General features: G+C 41.0%; 6 non-coding genes across 6 annotated transcripts; all 6 read left to right on the forward strand.

Moving 5' to 3' along the window:
• The first annotated feature begins 1,172 nt into the window (after nucleotides 1-1,172).
• On the forward strand, nucleotides 1,173-1,245 carry trnar-ccu (transfer RNA arginine (anticodon CCU)). The gene has a single exon. It is a non-coding gene; the product is annotated as a tRNA-Arg (tRNA).
• Nucleotides 1,246-2,376: 1,131 nt separating this feature from the next.
• trnar-ccu (transfer RNA arginine (anticodon CCU)) lies at nucleotides 2,377-2,449 on the forward strand. Its single transcript has one exon. It is a non-coding gene; the product is annotated as a tRNA-Arg (tRNA).
• Nucleotides 2,450-3,984: 1,535 nt separating this feature from the next.
• Nucleotides 3,985-4,056, forward strand: trnal-caa (transfer RNA leucine (anticodon CAA)). Its single transcript has one exon. It is a non-coding gene; the product is annotated as a tRNA-Leu (tRNA).
• Nucleotides 4,057-11,389: 7,333 nt separating this feature from the next.
• trnar-ccu (transfer RNA arginine (anticodon CCU)) lies at nucleotides 11,390-11,462 on the forward strand. Its single transcript has one exon. It is a non-coding gene; the product is annotated as a tRNA-Arg (tRNA).
• Nucleotides 11,463-12,593: 1,131 nt separating this feature from the next.
• trnar-ccu (transfer RNA arginine (anticodon CCU)) lies at nucleotides 12,594-12,666 on the forward strand. Its single transcript has one exon. It is a non-coding gene; the product is annotated as a tRNA-Arg (tRNA).
• Nucleotides 12,667-14,201: 1,535 nt separating this feature from the next.
• trnal-caa (transfer RNA leucine (anticodon CAA)) lies at nucleotides 14,202-14,273 on the forward strand. Its single transcript has one exon. It is a non-coding gene; the product is annotated as a tRNA-Leu (tRNA).
• The last annotated feature ends 4,048 nt before the right edge of the window (nucleotides 14,274-18,321 follow it).

Below are 18,321 nucleotides of genomic sequence, written 5' to 3' on the forward strand. Positions count from 1 at the left end.
CTGTCTCAAAGTGATGCCGAAAAACTGGTCCATGCATTTGTTACCTCTAGGTTTGACTACTGTAATTCCCTACTTTCAGGATGCCCCAGTAACTCCCTAAAGAGCCTGCAATTAATCCAAAATGCTGCAGCAAGAGTGCTGACTGGAACTAGCAAGAGAGATCATATTTCACCTTCACTAGCTTCTCTCCATTGGCTTCCAATTAAATGTAGAATAGAATTTGAAACCCTGCTTCTTACATATAAAGCTCTGAATGGTCAGGCTCCATCATATTTAGAAGACCTCATAGCACCATATCATCCCAGTAGACCACTTTGCTCTCAGAATGCAGGCCTACTTGTGGTTCCCAGAATTTCCAAAAGTAGAATGGGAGGTAGAGCCTTTAGCTATCAAGCTCCTCTCTTGTGAAACCAGCTCCCAGTTCAGATTCGGGAAGCAGACAGCCTCTCTACTTTTAAGTCTAGGCTTAAAACCTTCCTTTTTAATAAAGCATATAGTTATTTATAGTTATGCTGCCATAGGCTTAGACTGCTGGGGGACCCACCCCCCAATGCACTGAGCTCCTTTCCTCCTCTTGACCATCTCTCCTCTCCTCTCATCCCGCAATTGTCACCACTGCATGTCATTAACTCTGTGTGTTCTCTCCCGTAGTTGTCTTTGTCATCCTCTGTCCCCTTCTCTCTGTCCCTTTCTGCAGGTGTCCCCCGGCTTTGAAGCTGTGTGTCTTCCAGCGTGAAGCTACTGGTCCTACCAATCTGCCCAATGTTTTGTTGTTGCTTTTTGTTGCTCTGTTCTTTTCCCTCTCCCCTTTCCACTCACCCCAACCGGTCGAGGCAAATGGCCGTCCACCCTGAGCCTGGTTCTGCTGGAGGTTTCTTCCGTTAAAGGGAGTTTTTCCTCTCCACTGTTGCCTATGGCTTGCTCCAGGGGGAATTGTTGGGTTCTCTTTATATATCTTTATAATCTTTACTTTATTCTGTAAAGTGCCCTGAGATGACTTTGTTGTGAATTGGCACTATATAAATAAAGTTGAATTGAATTGAACTCACTATATCTACTGCATATGGGGCCATTATTGTGTTACCCAAAGCCAACATGGCATGTCTCACATTATGCTCTGTATAGGAAGCAACTGTTTGGTGGAAGAACTGATGAGTAAAGGTGATTGAGATGCCCCAGTGGCCTAATGGATAAGGCACTGGCCTCCTAAGCCAGGGATTGTGGGTTCAAGTCCCATCTGGGGTGGTTGACAGCAGAGTGGCGCAGCGGAAGCGTGCTGGGCCCATAACCCAGAGGTCGATGGATCGGAACCATCCTCTGCTAACTGTGTTTTGTAAGCTGACTTAGGGCCTTTACAACCTCTTAGTAAAGTGAACCAGATACAGAAAGTACATATTCACCTACTATACAATTCCAGATGCATATCAGCTTGGGAATGCAATTATTGTATATTTCACATTCTTTTCTCTGCTCTTTCAAATGCTTTCCTCCATCTTACTATACTAACTGCTTTTATTGTCATTATTGTGCTACCCAAAGGGTTCGAGTCCAATCTGGGGTACAATGCCAGTTTCATATCAGCATGGCAATCTAGTTTCTACGTGTTTCACATCTTTTTCTTTGCACTTTTAAAAATTTCCCTTCTACTCACTATATCTACTGCATTTGGGGCCATTATTGTGTTACCCAAAGCCAACATGGCATGTCTCACATTATGCTCTGTCTAGGAAGCAACTGTTTGGTGGAAGAACTGATGAGTAAAGGTGTTTGAGAGGCCCCAGTGGCCTAACGGATAAGGCACTGGCCTCCTAAGCCAGGGATTGTCGGTTCAAGTCCCATCTGGGGTGGTTGACAGCAGAGTGGCGCAGCGGAAGCGTGCTGGGCCCATAACCCAGAGGTCGATGGATCGAAACCATCCTCTGCTAACTGTGTTTTGTAAGCTGACTTAGGGCCTTTACAACCTCTTAGTAAAGTGAACCAGATACAGAAAGTACATATTCACCTACTATACAATTCCAGATGCATATCAGCTTGGGAATGCAATTATTGTATATTTCACATTCTTTTCTCTGCTCTTTCAAATGCTTTCCTCCATCTTACTATACTAACTGCTTTTATTGTCATTATTGTGTTACCCAAAGGGTTCGAGTCCAATCTGGGGTACAATGCCAGTTTCATATCAGCATGGCAATCTAGTTTCTACGTGTTTCACATCTTTTTCTTTGCACTTTTAAAAATTTCCCTTCTACTCACTATATCTACTGCATTTGGGGCCATTATTGTGTTACCCAAAGCCAACATGGCATGTCTCACATTATGCTCTGTCTAGGAAGCAACTGTTTGGTGGAAGAACTGATGAGTAAAGGTGTTTGAGAGGCCCCAGTGGCCTAATGGATAAGGCACTGGCCTCCTAAGCCAGGGATTGTGGGTTCAAGTCCCATCTGGGGTGGTTGACAGCAGAGTGGCGCAGCGGAAGCGTGCTGGGCCCATAACCCAGAGGTCGATGGATCGAAACCATCCTCTGCTAACTGTGTTTTGTAAGCTGACTTAGGGCCTTTGCAACTTTTTAGTAAAGTGAACCAGATACAGAATGTACATATTCACCTACTGTACAATTCCAGATGCATATCAGCTTGGGAATGCAATTTTTGTATATTTCACATTCTTTTCTCTGCTCTTTCAAATGCTTTCCTCAATCTTACTATACTAACTGCTTTTATTGTCATTATTGTGTTACCCAAAGGGTTCGAGTCCAATCTGGTTTGGTTGAAAGCAGATTGGCGCAGCAGAAGTGTGCTGGGCCCATAACCCAGAGGTCGATGGATTGAATCCATCCTCTGCTAACTGTGTTTTGTAAAGTGATTTAGAGCCTTTACAATGTCTTAGTAAAATGAACCAGATAAGGACAGTACATATTCATCTACTGTACAATTCCAGATGCATATCAGCTTGGGAATGCAATTTTTGTATATTTCAAATTCCTTTCTCTGCTCTTTCAAATGCTTTCGTCCATCTTACTATACTAACTGCTTTTATTGTCATTATTGTGTTACCCAAAGGGTTCGAGTCCAATCTGGTGTACAATGCCAGTTTCATCTCAGCATGGCAATCTATTTTCTACGTATTTCACATCTTTCCCCTTCTACTCACTATATCTACTGCATTTGGGGCCATTACTGTGTTACCCAAAGCCAACATGGCATGTCTCACATTATGCTCTATATAGGAAGCAACTGTTAGTTGGAAGAACTGAGGAGTAAAGGTGTTTGTGATTCCCCAGTGGCCTAATGGATAATGCACTGGCCTCCTAAGCCAGGGATTGTGGGTTCGAGTCCCATCTGGGGTGGTTGACAGCAGAGTGGCGCAGCAGAAGCGTGCTGGGCCCATAACCCAGACGTCAATAGATTGAAACCATCCTTTGCTAACTGTGTTTTGTAAGCTGACTTAGGGCCCTTACAACCTTTAAGTAAAGTGATCCAGATACAGAAAGTACATATTCACCTACTGTAATATTCCAGATGCATATCAGCTTGGGAATGCAATTTTTGTATATTTCACATTCTTTTCTCTGCTCTTTCAAATGCTTTCCTCCATCTTACTATACTAACTGCTTTTATTGTCATTATTGTGTTACCCAAAGGGTTCGAGTCCAATCTGGCGTGGTTGAAAGCAGAGTGGCGCAGCGGAAGCGTGCTGGGCCCATAACCCAGAGGTCGATGGATCGAAACCATCCTCTGCTAACTGTGTTTTGTAAGCTGACTTAGGGCCTTTACAACCTTTTAGTAAAGTGAACCAGATACAGAAAATACATATTCGCCTACTGTACAATTCCAGATGCATATCAGCTTGGGAATGCAATTTTTGTATATTTCACATTCTTTTCTCTGCTCTTTCAAATGCTTTCCTCCATCTTACTATACTAACTGCTTTTATTGTCATTATTGTGTTACCCAAAGGGTTCGACTCCAATCTGGTGTGGTTGAAAGCAGAGTGGCGCAGCGGAAGCGTGCTGGGCCCAAAACCCAGAGGTCGATGGATCGAAACCATCCTCTGCTAACTGTGTTTTGTAAGCTGACTTAGGGCCTTTACAACCTCTTAGTAAAGTGAACCAGATACAGAAAGTACATATTCACCTACTGTACAATTCCAGATGCATATCCGCTTGGGAATGCAATTATTGTATATTTCACATTCTTTTCTCTGCTCTTTCAAATGCTTTCCTCCATCTTACTATACTAACTGCTTTTATTGTCATTATTGTGCTACCCAAAGGGTTCGAGTCCAATCTGGGGTACAATGCCAGTTTCATATCAGCATGGCAATCTAGTTTCTACGTGTTTCACATCTTTTTCTTTGCACTTTTAAAAATTTCCCTTCTACTCACTATATCTACTGCATTTGGGGCCATTATTGTGTTACCCAAAGCCAACATGGCATGTCTCACATTATGCTCTGTCTAGGAAGCAACTGTTTGGTGGAAGAACTGATGAGTAAAGGTGTTTGAGATGCCCCAGTGGCCTAATGGATAAGGCACTGGCGTTGAGTGAGGATTTTTAACTATAAGCTTTATCAAAAAGGAAAGTTTTAAGCCTAGTCTTAAAAGTAGAGAGGGTGTCTGCTCCCCGAATTTGGATTGGAAGCTGGTTCCACAGGAGAGGAGCTTGATAGCTAAAGGCTCTGCCTCCCATTCTACTTTTGCAAACTCTGGGAACCACAAGTAGGCCAGTATTTTGGGATCGAAGTGGTCTAATTGGGCGATACAGGACTATGAGATCTTTTAAATATGATGGAGCTTGACCATTAAGAGCTTTGTATGTAAGGAGGAGGGTTTTGAACTCTATTCTAGATTTTATGGGAAGCCAATGAAGAGAAGCTAGTGAAGGTGAAATATGATCTCTCTTTCCTAATCCAGTCAGCACTCTTGCTGCAGCATTTTGGATTAATTGAAGGCTTTTTAGAGAGTTATTAGGACACCCCAGAAGTAGGGAATTACAGTAGTCCAACCTAGAAGTAACAAATGCATGGACCAGTTTTTCGGCATCACTTTGAGACAGGATGCTTCTAATTTTAGCAATGTTCCGTAGGTGGAAGAAGGCTGTTCTAGACATTTGTCTTTTATGTGACGTAAACGCCAAATCTTGGTCAAAGATAACTCCAAGGTTCCTCACCGTAGTACTAGAGGCCAAAGTTATGTCATCTAGAGTAACTATATTGTTAGACAGCATATTTCTCATGTTTTTAGGCCCAAAGAGGATGATTTCAGTTTTGTCTGAATTTAGAAGTAGGAAATTGTAGGACATCCAGTTCTTTATGTCTTTTAGACATGCTTCAAATTTGACTAATTGGTTAGTATCTTCTGGTTTCACAGATAAATAGAGCTGGGTATCATCTGCATATCAGTGGAAGTTTATGGAATGTTTCCTAATGATTTTGCCTAAAGGTGACATGTAGAGATTAAAAAGTATTGGTCCTAACACAGAGCCCTGTGGAACTCCATAGCTGACTTTGGTGCATAAAGAAGAGTCATCATTAACATGAACAAGTTGGAATCTGTCTGACAGATAAGATTTAAACCAATGTAATGTGGTTCCTTTAATCCCAAATCCATGTTCTAGTCTCTGTAATAAAATGTTGTGGTCAATGGTGTCAAATGCGGCACTAAGGTCTAGTAAGACGAGTACAGACACAAGTCCATTATCTGAAGCCAGGAGAAGATCATTGGAGACTTTTACCAGTGCTGTTTCTGTACTGTGATGAGCTCTAAATCCTGACTGAAAGTCTTCATACAAATTATTCCTGTAAAGGTGATCACATAATTGTTTTGCAACTACTTTTTCAAGGATTTTAGAAATAAACGGGAGATTTGATATTGGTCTATAGTTGGCTAAATCCCCTGGATCAAGACAAGGTTTTTTAAGTAATGGTTTGATTACAGCAACTTTATAGGCCTTTGGTACATAGCCAGTTTCTAAAGATAGGTTAATCAAATCTAATATGAAAGTGTCTATTAAAGGTAGAACATCTTTAAGCAATTTGGTTGGAACAGGGTCTAAAAGACATGTTGTTAGTTTTGAGGAGGCGGTAGTTGAACTTAGCTCAGTGAGATCTATGGGTGAAAAGCAGTCTAAGATGGATTGGGGCCTTATTGAGGATTCTATAGCTGTTGTACATGAAGATCTAGCCGTAATATTTGTAGGGAGGATCTGGTGAATCTTTTCCCTAATGGCTACAATTTTACTAGTAAAGAAAGTCATAAAGTCATTGCTGCTCAAAGTTAAGGGAATACTAGGCTCAACAGAACTATGGCTCTTAGTCAGCCTGGCTACAGTGCTGAACAGAAACCGGGGGTTGTTCTTGTTTTCCTCTATTAATGCGGAATAATATGCTGTTCTGGCATCACGGAGAGCTTTTTTGTATGTTTTTAAACTGTTTTTCCAGGCTAACCGGGATTCTTCTAAATTAGTGGAACGCCACTTCCTCTCTAACTTTCGTGTTGCCTGCTTTAAGCTGTGCATTTGTGAATTGTACCATGGAGGTCGGCTCCTCTGATTCACTGCCTTCTATTTCAAAGGGGCAACTGTATCTAGTATCCTACGCAGTGAGGCGGCAGAATCGTCAACTAAATAATCAATTTGCACAGGAGTAAGATGGCTACTCACCATAGTATTGACACATGGTGGTGAAAAAGATGAAGAAATAATTTCTTTAAATGTATTCACAGCATTTTCAGATAAACATCTGCTGTAGTGGAATTTTTTCCTAACTGCTGTATAGTCCGTTATTGTAAATTCAAATGTTATTAGAAAATGGTCAGACAGAAGAGAATTATGAGGAAATACTATTAAATTATCAGTTTCAATGCCATATGTAAGGACAAGGTCTAACGTGTGACTAAAACAATGAGTGGGTTTATTTACATTTTGGGAAAAACCAATTGAATCTAATAATGAATTAAACGCAGTGCTCAGACAGTTACTGTCAGCATCTACATGAATGTTAAAGTCACCCACTATAATGACTTTATCTGTACTAAGCACTAAATCAGATAGAAAATCAGAAAATTCAATCAAAAACTCTGAATAAGGGACTGGAGGACGGTACACGATAACAAATAATAGTGGTTTTTGAGTTTTCCAGTTTGGGTGTGAAAGGCTAAGAGTAAGACTCTCAAATGAGGTATAACTATGTTTAGGTCTAGGAATTATTGATAAGCTAGAGTGAAATATTGCTGCTACTCCTCCACCTCGGCCTGTGCATCTAGGAACATGATAATTAATATGACTTTGGGGGGTTGACTCATTTAAACTGACATATTCTTCCTGCTGCAACCACGTTTCAGTGAGACAAAATGAACCAATTTGATGATCATTTATCAAGTCATTTACTAACAAAGATTTAGAAGAGAGAGATCTGATGTTTAATAATCCACATTTAAAAGTTTTGGGTTTTGGTTCAGTATGAGCAGTTGTATTACCCAAAGGGTTCGAGTCCAATCTGGTGTGGTTCAAAGCAGAGTGGCGCAGCGGAAGCGTGCTGGGCCCATAACCCAGAAGTCGATGGATCGAAACCATCCTCTGCTAACTGTGTTTTGTAAGCTGACTTAGGGCCTTTACAACCTTTTAGTAAAGTGAACCAGATACAGAAAGTACATATTCACCTACTGTACAATTCCAGATGCATATGAGCTTGGGAATGCAATTTTTGTATATTTCACATTCTTTTCTCTGCTCTTTCAAATGCTTTCCTCCATCTTACTATACTAACTGCTTTTATTGTCATTATTGTGTTACCCAAAGGGTTCGAGTCCCATCTGGGGTGGTTGACAGCAGAGTGGCTCAGCGGAAGCGTGCTGGGCCCATAACCCAAAGGTCGATGGTTCGAAACTATCCTCTGCTAACTGTGTTTTGTAAGCTGACTTAGGCCCTTTACAACCTTTTAGTAAAGTGAACCAGATACAGAAAGTACATATTCACCTACTGTACAATTCCAGATGCATATCAGCTTGGGAATGCAATTTTTGTATATTTCAAATTCCTTTCTCTGCTCTTTTAAATGGTTTCCTCCATCTTACTATACTAACTGCTTTTATTGTCATTATTGTGTTACCCAAAGGGTTCGAGTCCAATCTGGGGTACAATGCCAGTTTTATATCAGCATTGGAAACTAGTTTCTATGTGTTTCACATCTTTTTCTTTGCACTTTTAAAAATTTCCCTTCTACTCACTATATCTACTGCATTTGGGGCCATTATTGTGTTACCCAAAGCCAACATGGCATGTCTCACATTATGCTCTGTATAGGAAGCAACTGTTTGGTGGAAGAACTGATGAGTAAAGGTGTTTGAGATGCCCCAGTGGCCTATTGGATAAGGCACTGGCCTCCTAAGCCAGGGATTGTGGGTTCAAGTCCTATCTGGGGTGGTTGACAGCAGAGTGGTACAGCGGAAGCGTGCTGGACCCATAACCCAGAGGTCGATGGTTCGAAACCATCCTCTGCTAACTGTGTTTTGTAAGCTGACTTAGGGCCTTTGCAACCTTTTAGTAAACTGAACCAGATACAGAAAGTAAATATTCACCTCCTGTACAATTCCAGATGCATATCAGCTTGGGAATGCAATTTTTGTATATTTCAAATTCCTTTCTCTGCTCTTTTAAATGGTTTCCTCCATCTTACTATACTAACTGCTTTTATTGTCATTATTGTGTTACCCAAAGGGTTCGAGTCCAATCTGGGGTACAATGCCAGTTTCATATCAGCATTGGAAACTAGTTTCTATGTGTTTCACATCTTTTTCTTTGCACTTTTAAAAATTTCCCTTCTACTCACTATATCTACTGCATTTGGGGCCATTATTGTGTTACCCAAAGGGTTCGAGTCCAATCTGGTGTACAATGCCAGTTTCATCTCAGCATGGCAATCTAGTTTCTACGTATTTCACATCTTTTCCCTTCTACTCACTATATCTACTGCATTTGGGGCCATTACTGTGTTACCCAAAGCCAACATGGCATGTCTCACATTATGCTCTGTATAGGAAGCAACTGTTAGTTGGAAGAACTGAGGAGTAAAGGTGTTTGTGATGCCCCAGTGGCCTAATGGATAATGCACTGGCCTCCTAAGCCAGGGATTGTGGGTTCGAGTCCCATCTGGGGTGGTTGACAGCAGAGTGGCGCAGCAAAAGCGTGCTGGGCCCATAACCCAGAGGTCAATAGATTGAAACCATCCTTTGCTAACTGTGTTTTGTAAGCTGACTTAGGGCCTTTACAACCTTTAAGTAAAGTGATCCAGATACAGAAAGTACATATTCACCTACTGTAATATTCCAGATGCATATCAGCTTGGGAATGCAATTTTTGTATATTTCACATTCTTTTCTCTGCTCTTTCAAATGCTTTCCTCCATCTTACTATACTAACTGCTTTTATTGTCATTATTGTGTTACCCAAAGGGTTCGAGTCCAATCTGGCGTGGTTGAAAGCAGAGTGGCGCAGCGGAAGCGTGCTGGGCCCATAACCCAGAGGTCAATAGATTGAAACCATCCTTTGCTAACTGTGTTTTGTAAGCTGACTTAGGGCCTTTACAACCTTTAAGTAAAGTGATCCAGATACAGAAAGTACATATTCACCTACTGTAATATTCCAGATGCATATCAGCTTGGGAATGCAATTTTTGTAAATTTCACATTCTTTTCTCTGCTCTTTCAAATGCTTTCCTCCATCTTACTATACTAACTGCTTTTATTGTCATTATTTTGTTACCCAAAGGGTTCGAGTCCAATCTGGGGTACAATGCCAGTTTCATATCAGCATGGCAATCTAGTTTCTACGTGTTTCACATCTTTTTCTTTGCACTTTTAAAAATATCCCTTCCACTGTTATGCTGATGATACCCAGCTATATTTATATATGGAACCAGATGAAAATAATCAGTTAATAAAGCTTCAAGCATGCCTACAAGACATAAAGGCCTGGATGTCCCACAATTTTTTACTTTTAAACTCAGACAAAACTGAATTCATAGTATTTGGGCCCAAAAATCTCAGAGATATGATGTCCAACCATATTGTTACACTAGATGGCATAAGCCTGGCCTCCAGTACTACTGCAAGGAACCTTGGAGTTATGTTTGATCAGGATCTGTCCTTTAACTCACATATAAAACAAATCTCTAGAACAGCCTTCTTCCACCTACGGAACATTGCCAAAATTAGGAGCATCCTGTCTCAAAGTGATGCCGAAAAACTGGTCCATGCATTTGTTACCTCTAGGTTTGACTACTGTAATTCCCTACTTTCAGGATGCCCCAGTAACTCCCTAAAGAGCCTGCAATTAATCCAAAATGCTGCAGCAAGAGTGCTGACTGGAACTAGCAAGAGAGATCATATTTCACCTTCACTAGCTTCTCTCCATTGGCTTCCAATTAAATGTAGAATAGAATTTGAAACCCTGCTTCTTACATATAAAGCTCTGAATGGTCAGGCTCCATCATATTTAGAAGACCTCATAGCACCATATCATCCCAGTAGACCACTTTGCTCTCAGAATGCAGGCCTACTTGTGGTTCCCAGAATTTCCAAAAGTAGAATGGGAGGTAGAGCCTTTAGCTATCAAGCTCCTCTCTTGTGAAACCAGCTCCCAGTTCAGATTCGGGAAGCAGACAGCCTCTCTACTTTTAAGTCTAGGCTTAAAACCTTCCTTTTTAATAAAGCATATAGTTATTTATAGTTATGCTGCCATAGGCTTAGACTGCTGGGGGACCCACCCCCCAATGCACTGAGCTCCTTTCCTCCTCTTGACCATCTCTCCTCTCCTCTCATCCCGCAATTGTCACCACTGCATGTCATTAACTCTGTGTGTTCTCTCCCGTAGTTGTCTTTGTCATCCTCTGTCCCCTTCTCTCTGTCCCTTTCTGCAGGTGTCCCCCGGCTTTGAAGCTGTGTGTCTTCCAGCGTGAAGCTACTGGTCCTACCAATCTGCCCAATGTTTTGTTGTTGCTTTTTGTTGCTCTGTTCTTTTCCCTCTCCCCTTTCCACTCACCCCAACCGGTCGAGGCAAATGGCCGTCCACCCTGAGCCTGGTTCTGCTGGAGGTTTCTTCCGTTAAAGGGAGTTTTTCCTCTCCACTGTTGCCTATGGCTTGCTCCAGGGGGAATTGTTGGGTTCTCTTTATATATCTTTATAATCTTTACTTTATTCTGTAAAGTGCCCTGAGATGACTTTGTTGTGAATTGGCACTATATAAATAAAGTTGAATTGAATTGAACTCACTATATCTACTGCATATGGGGCCATTATTGTGTTACCCAAAGCCAACATGGCATGTCTCACATTATGCTCTGTATAGGAAGCAACTGTTTGGTGGAAGAACTGATGAGTAAAGGTGATTGAGATGCCCCAGTGGCCTAATGGATAAGGCACTGGCCTCCTAAGCCAGGGATTGTGGGTTCAAGTCCCATCTGGGGTGGTTGACAGCAGAGTGGCGCAGCGGAAGCGTGCTGGGCCCATAACCCAGAGGTCGATGGATCGGAACCATCCTCTGCTAACTGTGTTTTGTAAGCTGACTTAGGGCCTTTACAACCTCTTAGTAAAGTGAACCAGATACAGAAAGTACATATTCACCTACTATACAATTCCAGATGCATATCAGCTTGGGAATGCAATTATTGTATATTTCACATTCTTTTCTCTGCTCTTTCAAATGCTTTCCTCCATCTTACTATACTAACTGCTTTTATTGTCATTATTGTGCTACCCAAAGGGTTCGAGTCCAATCTGGGGTACAATGCCAGTTTCATATCAGCATGGCAATCTAGTTTCTACGTGTTTCACATCTTTTTCTTTGCACTTTTAAAAATTTCCCTTCTACTCACTATATCTACTGCATTTGGGGCCATTATTGTGTTACCCAAAGCCAACATGGCATGTCTCACATTATGCTCTGTCTAGGAAGCAACTGTTTGGTGGAAGAACTGATGAGTAAAGGTGTTTGAGAGGCCCCAGTGGCCTAACGGATAAGGCACTGGCCTCCTAAGCCAGGGATTGTCGGTTCAAGTCCCATCTGGGGTGGTTGACAGCAGAGTGGCGCAGCGGAAGCGTGCTGGGCCCATAACCCAGAGGTCGATGGATCGAAACCATCCTCTGCTAACTGTGTTTTGTAAGCTGACTTAGGGCCTTTACAACCTCTTAGTAAAGTGAACCAGATACAGAAAGTACATATTCACCTACTATACAATTCCAGATGCATATCAGCTTGGGAATGCAATTATTGTATATTTCACATTCTTTTCTCTGCTCTTTCAAATGCTTTCCTCCATCTTACTATACTAACTGCTTTTATTGTCATTATTGTGTTACCCAAAGGGTTCGAGTCCAATCTGGGGTACAATGCCAGTTTCATATCAGCATGGCAATCTAGTTTCTACGTGTTTCACATCTTTTTCTTTGCACTTTTAAAAATTTCCCTTCTACTCACTATATCTACTGCATTTGGGGCCATTATTGTGTTACCCAAAGCCAACATGGCATGTCTCACATTATGCTCTGTCTAGGAAGCAACTGTTTGGTGGAAGAACTGATGAGTAAAGGTGTTTGAGAGGCCCCAGTGGCCTAATGGATAAGGCACTGGCCTCCTAAGCCAGGGATTGTGGGTTCAAGTCCCATCTGGGGTGGTTGACAGCAGAGTGGCGCAGCGGAAGCGTGCTGGGCCCATAACCCAGAGGTCGATGGATCGAAACCATCCTCTGCTAACTGTGTTTTGTAAGCTGACTTAGGGCCTTTGCAACTTTTTAGTAAAGTGAACCAGATACAGAATGTACATATTCACCTACTGTACAATTCCAGATGCATATCAGCTTGGGAATGCAATTTTTGTATATTTCACATTCTTTTCTCTGCTCTTTCAAATGCTTTCCTCAATCTTACTATACTAACTGCTTTTATTGTCATTATTGTGTTACCCAAAGGGTTCGAGTCCAATCTGGTTTGGTTGAAAGCAGATTGGCGCAGCAGAAGTGTGCTGGGCCCATAACCCAGAGGTCGATGGATTGAATCCATCCTCTGCTAACTGTGTTTTGTAAAGTGATTTAGAGCCTTTACAATGTCTTAGTAAAATGAACCAGATAAGGACAGTACATATTCATCTACTGTACAATTCCAGATGCATATCAGCTTGGGAATGCAATTTTTGTATATTTCAAATTCCTTTCTCTGCTCTTTCAAATGCTTTCGTCCATCTTACTATACTAACTGCTTTTATTGTCATTATTGTGTTACCCAAAGGGTTCGAGTCCAATCTGGTGTACAATGCCAGTTTCATCTCAGCATGGCAATCTATTTTCTACGTATTTCACATCTTTCCCCTTCTACTCACTATATCTACTGCATTTGGGGCCATTACTGTGTTACCCAAAGCCAACATGGCATGTCTCACATTATGCTCTATATAGGAAGCAACTGTTAGTTGGAAGAACTGAGGAGTAAAGGTGTTTGTGATTCCCCAGTGGCCTAATGGATAATGCACTGGCCTCCTAAGCCAGGGATTGTGGGTTCGAGTCCCATCTGGGGTGGTTGACAGCAGAGTGGCGCAGCAGAAGCGTGCTGGGCCCATAACCCAGACGTCAATAGATTGAAACCATCCTTTGCTAACTGTGTTTTGTAAGCTGACTTAGGGCCCTTACAACCTTTAAGTAAAGTGATCCAGATACAGAAAGTACATATTCACCTACTGTAATATTCCAGATGCATATCAGCTTGGGAATGCAATTTTTGTATATTTCACATTCTTTTCTCTGCTCTTTCAAATGCTTTCCTCCATCTTACTATACTAACTGCTTTTATTGTCATTATTGTGTTACCCAAAGGGTTCGAGTCCAATCTGGCGTGGTTGAAAGCAGAGTGGCGCAGCGGAAGCGTGCTGGGCCCATAACCCAGAGGTCGATGGATCGAAACCATCCTCTGCTAACTGTGTTTTGTAAGCTGACTTAGGGCCTTTACAACCTTTTAGTAAAGTGAACCAGATACAGAAAATACATATTCGCCTACTGTACAATTCCAGATGCATATCAGCTTGGGAATGCAATTTTTGTATATTTCACATTCTTTTCTCTGCTCTTTCAAATGCTTTCCTCCATCTTACTATACTAACTGCTTTTATTGTCATTATTGTGTTACCCAAAGGGTTCGACTCCAATCTGGTGTGGTTGAAAGCAGAGTGGCGCAGCGGAAGCGTGCTGGGCCCAAAACCCAGAGGTCGATGGATCGAAACCATCCTCTGCTAACTGTGTTTTGTAAGCTGACTTAGGGCCTTTACAACCTCTTAGTAAAGTGAACCAGATACAGAAAGTACATATTCACCTACTGTACAATTCCAGATGCATATCCGCTTGGGAATGCAATTATTGTATATTTCACATTCTTTTCTCTGCTCTTTCAAATGCTTTCCTCCATCTTACTATACTAACTGCTTTTATTGTCATTATTGTGCTACCCAAAGGGTTCGAGTCCAATCTGGGGTACAATGCCAGTTTCATATCAGCATGGCAATCTAGTTTCTACGTGTTTCACATCTTTTTCTTTGCACTTTTAAAAATTTCCCTTCTACTCACTATATCTACTGCATTTGGGGCCATTATTGTGTTACCCAAAGCCAACATGGCATGTCTCACATTATGCTCTGTCTAGGAAGCAACTGTTTGGTGGAAGAACTGATGAGTAAAGGTGTTTGAGATGCCCCAGTGGCCTAATGGATAAGGCACTGGCGTTGAGTGAGGATTTTTAACTATAAGCTTTATCAAAAAGGAAAGTTTTAAGCCTAGTCTTAAAAGTAGAGAGGGTGTCTGCTCCCCGAATTTGGATTGGAAGCTGGTTCCACAGGAGAGGAGCTTGATAGCTAAAGGCTCTGCCTCCCATTCTACTTTTGCAAACTCTGGGAACCACAAGTAGGCCAGTATTTTGGGATCGAAGTGGTCTAATTGGGCGATACAGGACTATGAGATCTTTTAAATATGATGGAGCTTGACCATTAAGAGCTTTGTATGTAAGGAGGAGGGTTTTGAACTCTATTCTAGATTTTATGGGAAGCCAATGAAGAGAAGCTAGTGAAGGTGAAATATGATCTCTCTTTCCTAATCCAGTCAGCACTCTTGCTGCAGCATTTTGGATTAATTGAAGGCTTTTTAGAGAGTTATTAGGACACCCCAGAAGTAGGGAATTACAGTAGTCCAACCTAGAAGTAACAAATGCATGGACCAGTTTTTCGGCATCACTTTGAGACAGGATGCTTCTAATTTTAGCAATGTTCCGTAGGTGGAAGAAGGCTGTTCTAGACATTTGTCTTTTATGTGACGTAAACGCCAAATCTTGGTCAAAGATAACTCCAAGGTTCCTCACCGTAGTACTAGAGGCCAAAGTTATGTCATCTAGAGTAACTATATTGTTAGACAGCATATTTCTCATGTTTTTAGGCCCAAAGAGGATGATTTCAGTTTTGTCTGAATTTAGAAGTAGGAAATTGTAGGACATCCAGTTCTTTATGTCTTTTAGACATGCTTCAAATTTGACTAATTGGTTAGTATCTTCTGGTTTCACAGATAAATAGAGCTGGGTATCATCTGCATATCAGTGGAAGTTTATGGAATGTTTCCTAATGATTTTGCCTAAAGGTGACATGTAGAGATTAAAAAGTATTGGTCCTAACACAGAGCCCTGTGGAACTCCATAGCTGACTTTGGTGCATAAAGAAGAGTCATCATTAACATGAACAAGTTGGAATCTGTCTGACAGATAAGATTTAAACCAATGTAATGTGGTTCCTTTAATCCCAAATCCATGTTCTAGTCTCTGTAATAAAATGTTGTGGTCAATGGTGTCAAATGCGGCACTAAGGTCTAGTAAGACGAGTACAGACACAAGTCCATTATCTGAAGCCAGGAGAAGATCATTGGAGACTTTTACCAGTGCTGTTTCTGTACTGTGATGAGCTCTAAATCCTGACTGAAAGTCTTCATACAAATTATTCCTGTAAAGGTGATCACATAATTGTTTTGCAACTACTTTTTCAAGGATTTTAGAAATAAACGGGAGATTTGATATTGGTCTATAGTTGGCTAAATCCCCTGGATCAAGACAAGGTTTTTTAAGTAATGGTTTGATTACAGCAACTTTATAGGCCTTTGGTACATAGCCAGTTTCTAAAGATAGGTTAATCAAATCTAATATGAAAGTGTCTATTAAAGGTAGAACATCTTTAAGCAATTTGGTTGGAACAGGGTCTAAAAGACATGTTGTTAGTTTTGAGGAGGCGGTAGTTGAACTTAGCTCAGTGAGATCTATGGGTGAAAAGCAGTCTAAGATGGATTGGGGCCTTATTGAGGATTCTATAGCTGTTGTACATGAAGATCTAGCCGTAATATTTGTAGGGAGGATCTGGTGAATCTTTTCCCTAATGGCTACAATTTTACTAGTAAAGAAAGTCATAAAGTCATTGCTGCTCAAAGTTAAGGGAATACTAGGCTCAACAGAACTATGGCTCTTAGTCAGCCTGGCTACAGTGCTGAACAGAAACCGGGGGTTGTTCTTGTTTTCCTCTATTAATGCGGAATAATATGCTGTTCTGGCATCACGGAGAGCTTTTTTGTATGTTTTTAAACTGTTTTTCCAGGCTAACCGGGATTCTTCTAAATTAGTGGAACGCCACTTCCTCTCTAACTTTCGTGTTGCCTGCTTTAAGCTGTGCATTTGTGAATTGTACCATGGAGGTCGGCTCCTCTGATTCACTGCCTTCTATTTCAAAGGGGCAACTGTATCTAGTATCCTACGCAGTGAGGCGGCAGAATCGTCAACTAAATAATCAATTTGCACAGGAGTAAGATGGCTACTCACCATAGTATTGACACATGGTGGTGAAAAAGATGAAGAAATAATTTCTTTAAATGTATTCACAGCATTTTCAGATAAACATCTGCTGTAGTGGAATTTTTTCCTAACTGCTGTATAGTCCGTTATTGTAAATTCAAATGTTATTAGAAAATGGTCAGACAGAAGAGAATTATGAGGAAATACTATTAAATTATCAGTTTCAATGCCATATGTAAGGACAAGGTCTAACGTGTGACTAAAACAATGAGTGGGTTTATTTACATTTTGGGAAAAACCAATTGAATCTAATAATGAATTAAACGCAGTGCTCAGACAGTTACTGTCAGCATCTACATGAATGTTAAAGTCACCCACTATAATGACTTTATCTGTACTAAGCACTAAATCAGATAGAAAATCAGAAAATTCAATCAAAAACTCTGAATAAGGGACTGGAGGACGGTACACGATAACAAATAATAGTGGTTTTTGAGTTTTCCAGTTTGGGTGTGAAAGGCTAAGAGTAAGACTCTCAAATGAGGTATAACTATGTTTAGGTCTAGGAATTATTGATAAGCTAGAGTGAAATATTGCTGCTACTCCTCCACCTCGGCCTGTGCATCTAGGAACATGATAATTAATATGACTTTGGGGGGTTGACTCATTTAAACTGACATATTCTTCCTGCTGCAACCACGTTTCAGTGAGACAAAATGAACCAATTTGATGATCATTTATCAAGTCATTTACTAACAAAGATTTAGAAGAGAGAGATCTGATGTTTAATAATCCACATTTAAAAGTTTTGGGTTTTGGTTCAGTATGAGCAGTTGTATTACCCAAAGGGTTCGAGTCCAATCTGGTGTGGTTCAAAGCAGAGTGGCGCAGCGGAAGCGTGCTGGGCCCATAACCCAGAAGTCGATGGATCGAAACCATCCTCTGCTAACTGTGTTTTGTAAGCTGACTTAGGGCCTTTACAACCTTTTAGTAAAGTGAACCAGATACAGAAAGTACATATTCACCTACTGTACAATTCCAGATGCATATGAGCTTGGGAATGCAATTTTTGTATATTTCACATTCTTTTCTCTGCTCTTTCAAATGCTTTCCTCCATCTTACTATACTAACTGCTTTTATTGTCATTATTGTGTTACCCAAAGGGTTCGAGTCCCATCTGGGGTGGTTGACAGCAGAGTGGCTCAGCGGAAGCGTGCTGGGCCCATAACCCAAAGGTCGATGGTTCGAAACTATCCTCTGCTAACTGTGTTTTGTAAGCTGACTTAGGCCCTTTACAACCTTTTAGTAAAGTGAACCAGATACAGAAAGTACATATTCACCTACTGTACAATTCCAGATGCATATCAGCTTGGGAATGCAATTTTTGTATATTTCAAATTCCTTTCTCTGCTCTTTTAAATGGTTTCCTCCATCTTACTATACTAACTGCTTTTATTGTCATTATTGTGTT

This window comes from Channa argus, unplaced genomic scaffold (assembly GCF_033026475.1).
Source record: "Channa argus isolate prfri unplaced genomic scaffold, Channa argus male v1.0 Contig013, whole genome shotgun sequence".
NCBI lineage: Eukaryota > Metazoa > Chordata > Actinopteri > Anabantiformes > Channidae > Channa > Channa argus.